Consider the following 4,286-nt stretch of genomic DNA (forward strand, 5'->3'; position numbering starts at 1 on the left):
CTGGGGTCGCTGTGGCCATTTGGCCTCTGTGTGTGTGCATGTTTCTGTAAAGAGATGGGGGGAGAGATCCCTTGGGATATGTTGTAGGTGCAGAGGGCACAAAAAGGCTGTTTCAAGCATCCAGCGTGATTAGGAGCTCGCTGGAAATGTTACACTACAGGGAAACACACTGGGTGCTTAATGATTCTTACAAGACACAGGGATGAGGTTTTCTCTTTGCAGCCTCTAACGATGGGTAGGAGGCCTCATGTCAGGGTGCTCTGGCTGGATCTTAGTTTGGAGAAACCCAATTGCGGAGCTCTCAGCCTACCCTGGCACGAACTGCCCCTCGCCTGGGCGCTGGGAATGCCACACAGCCCTGGCGCGGTCTGCACACAGGTGCTGCCACTGCAGCCAGTCCCTTGCCGCTCCAAGTGCCAGCCTGAGACAATTTCGTAACCTCACCCAGGGTAAGCAGCGCAGTTGATTAGCCACGGGACTGCCGTGGTATTTTTAGCTGTAAATCTGTTTGTAAGTGGCAGGCTCCCAGGACAGTAGGGATGTTCCGGTTTCGTTTGTCCCCAAGTGGAGGTATCAATTAAGAGATAATTAATCTGGCATTTCTGATGTCTAAATGCTTTCCACTGTGCCTGGGCTGCAATTGGGCGAGTTGCAGGAATGTCATTGAAAAGCCCAACCAGCTGCCAGGGCCAGGTCACACTCCTTGTGCAAGGAGCCCGCCTCAGAACTTGTAAATACCCCATTAAAACCAATTGCAAAATCTGTCACCGCATGGGCGAGAAGCTTCTACTATTGCCTCAGTGTGTCACTCAGAGCAGGAAGGCACGCTGGGGTGGTTTTCATGGGAAGGGGTAATGGGGAGAGGGAGGATTCCCCTCAGAATGGACACCTTCTTGTCTGGGTCACACTCAGCCTGTGATGGGCAATGAGATGTAGTAGGTGACAGTGGCTGCTGCTGGATTTGAGCACACTCAGGCCAGCACTGCTGACACACACCTTGCTAAAGAAATAGTGCATCTTACTGCTTTTTCTCAAGCAAGGCTCCCTTTGCCTTTCTCAGGGAGGGAAGGGGCAGGCAATGAAGAAGAAATGAAACACCAGGTAGAGCTTATCCCACAGTGCTTTTCCCAGGATGGGGGCTGCCAGACTGCCTGGCTGGCGGTGGGGGACTTTCAGTGCCCTGGACTGAAGTGTGTGCCCCAGGTCTATGTCCAGAGCCCTCTGCTACTGCCTGCTCTTTCCTGGAGCAGAGGCAGCAGGTAGTGCTCGGAGCAGGGTAGAGATACGGCACCCGGAGAGCAGAGCAGGGTGTGCTCGGGGATTCAGGGGCTGGTCTGAGCTAACCCCAGTTGCTGAATGACTGGGTGGTGTTTGCTTTAGATCCTCCGTGTGTGCTTAAAGGTGGTTAATGACATGAGCTCAGTCAGTGCCTTTCCTCTCTCCAGAAGAGCCATCATGTCTGCGACAGTGAGAAAAGGTTTTTAACGCATGCCAGAGCTAAAAGCACAACTCCCTAAGCAGCATCAGCAGCAGCCAGGGCCTGAAGCATTTCCCCTTGAAGCCATTAGCAGGGCTACTGTGCAGTTTCATTAGAGGCCTGTACAGATCATTAGCTGTAAATGTAGAGTCCAAATCCCTTTGTGCCTGGGATATTTTGGTACTAGAACCATTGCAAAAAAAAAATCATATGTATTTCTGCAGTGCCAGTGCAAGGTTATTCACGTGTGCTTAACTGCTGTGCCCTCCCCATAGCAGCATGAATTGGCCTGCAAATGAGAACAGGTGCATATGAGGAGAAAAAAGGTCATTTTGTTCTCTGCAAAGCAAGTTTGAAGGAGTATCTCCCTAGAAAAAGGAGAGGAGGAGAGAGTAAGACTTTCTCTCCAGTAGGTTTGAGTAGAAGGCTGAGCTGCTACTGGTTTTCCTGTGAAACAAGTAGCTTCTTGCTGAACTGAAAAGCCTTGTGCTGGCTGATGGGCTGATGTGGGCAAGTGCAAGACTTTGGGAAAGGCCTCCTCCCATTGGTAGAGGACAAACTTCTACAGTCTCTGCTCAGTGCCAGCCCCTGTGCCAGGACTGCTCCCCACTGATGAGATGCAGCATCCCACCGAGCATGGCACAGCTCCTGCTCAGGATATTGGCAGAGATGTGTTCCCCATCCATCAGCGCTAACTCAGCCCTACAGCTGGGCACAGGGAATCAGCCCCTGACACAGCAGAGATGTGCGGTCTGTACAAAGAGCGGCTCAGACTCTGAAACTGCTCCCCAACAGCCCCATCCCACCACTGCTTTCCTGGGGACAGGCAGCAATCAGGCAAAGGCAGCCTGGTTGCTCTGCCGGTAGGTTTGAACTGTGTGGGGAGAAGGCAAATGTGGGAACAGATGTTTGCAGAATTACACATCAAGCACTGCTATCTGCCCCTGGTGCAAATCACTGTCCTGCCTGGGCTCGGTGAGCCAAGCTCCTGCCTGGCTTGGGCAGTCATTGGAACTTTCCAGCACAGCAATGTTGAGCACTGAGCTCTACCCGTCTCTGACTTAGCAGGCAGTGTGTGATGAATTGGCCAGAAAATACCTACAACAAACAACATAACACCAGAAAAGGCAATGATCCTGCTCTGCAGGCTCCAGCTGCTGGTCTGAATCTGGCGCAAGGCTGATGCCTTGGCAAGTCAACTTAGGTACTGCTCTAGGTACCTGGGATTTCCAGAGCGTGTTATGGCTAAACAGAGCATGTGATTATTCCAGTGAAGACTCCCAGAATATGAAAAGATTAAAGGGAAAAGAGTCTTTTTGCTAATACTAGTTGTTGACTGTGTATTTGCTGATGTACTACAGATTTGCTCCTCCGCATATATAATGAGGCTGAGGGGGGACCACACAAATGTGAAAGTTTGGCAGGATCCCAAGTGAAACTTCTTGTTTTTCTCTGCTCTTAACATGCCCTTCTCCCATCCTTAGGTCTTCCTCATCCACAACAGGAAAAAATACCATGTACAACTGGAAAAATTAACCAGTGATCAAATGGAGTGAGCCAGGTCATGAAATTACTTTTATCCCAGACTGTAGTACTGATTTAGATCTGGAATTTTTTGCAGTTCATTTTGGTGATGTGCCTTGCACGGGGCACATCCATTTTGCCTGGCCAGGGCAGATGCTGGGAGAACTGCTGGCTGAGGGGCTGCTTTGGACTGCTGGATGTGAGGTCTGGTTGGATGGCACCAAGTCAGTGATGAAAAAAAATCTTTCTTTTTGGGGTTTACAGGCAATACTCAGTATCAAGTACAATCCTGGGACAGTTCCAAGTCACCTTCAGCACACACGCTGTCACTCTGATAGGGAAGCAGGAAGGCGTCAGGATTTCCTCCTTTATGGTATGTTGGAGAAGAGCAGCTGACCTGTCCCACTGCTGTTAGTCATCCCCAAGGCACCACAATTGTCCTATTGCCCAATTCCTGGCCATCACACCAAACCCCTTGTTACTCAGTGGGGAAAATCCCCCCAGTTTCAGCCTGCAGAGAAGGCACAGGGCAGACAACCTACCCTCAAACCATCCAACGAGGTTGTAACAGCCCTTGGTATTCTTGGGTAAGGGTGGGCAGGGTCCCATGAATGATTGAAAAAACCTGTGTGCTGCTGCAAGTGGGGTGCAGTGGCAGCCAGCTATGCCTCACCTCCCACTTCTCCTGGAGCTGGGAAGAAAAAAAACCTCTGCATTTCCAAGGTCAGCAGCAGCCCCAACTCCCGCAGAGCTCATATGCCGTGAAGGCGTCTCCCCCTCCTCACCCCAGCCGCTGGTAGCAGCAGGGGCTGTTTTCCCCAGCAGCTGGAAGGAGATGATGTGCAGGGACAGGAATGTGAGGGCAGGCAGCTGGGGCAGCTCATGGACAGCGTGGGGTCCCAGAGGCCAGGTCAGGTCAGTTCATCCATGGGGCTCATAGAGCCCCGCAGATGAACCGACCTGGCCTGGCCTCTGAGGTTCTGGTTCTCCCCACATCTCCACCACCCACCCCACACAAGGTGACACCTTCAGCTTGCTGGCTGGTGGCTTGTAGGGGTCTGCATCTTGGTTAATGCCCTGCAAGGTGCACGAGCTGGGGGGAGCAGAATTGTTCACTTCTACAAGCCGGCGTGAAATCAAAGCTATGCATTCAAAAAAACATGACATTCCCCTTGCCGGTGGGGGCTCTGCCTGGTGGGAGGGCTGAGCGCTACGAAAACACTCAGAGAAACAGTTATATAATGAAGGACAAGGTCCCAATCCAGCCCTTGGCTTGATGAGGCGG

Source organism: Pseudopipra pipra, chromosome 10, assembly GCF_036250125.1.
Source record: "Pseudopipra pipra isolate bDixPip1 chromosome 10, bDixPip1.hap1, whole genome shotgun sequence".
Lineage (NCBI taxonomy): Eukaryota > Metazoa > Chordata > Aves > Passeriformes > Pipridae > Pseudopipra > Pseudopipra pipra.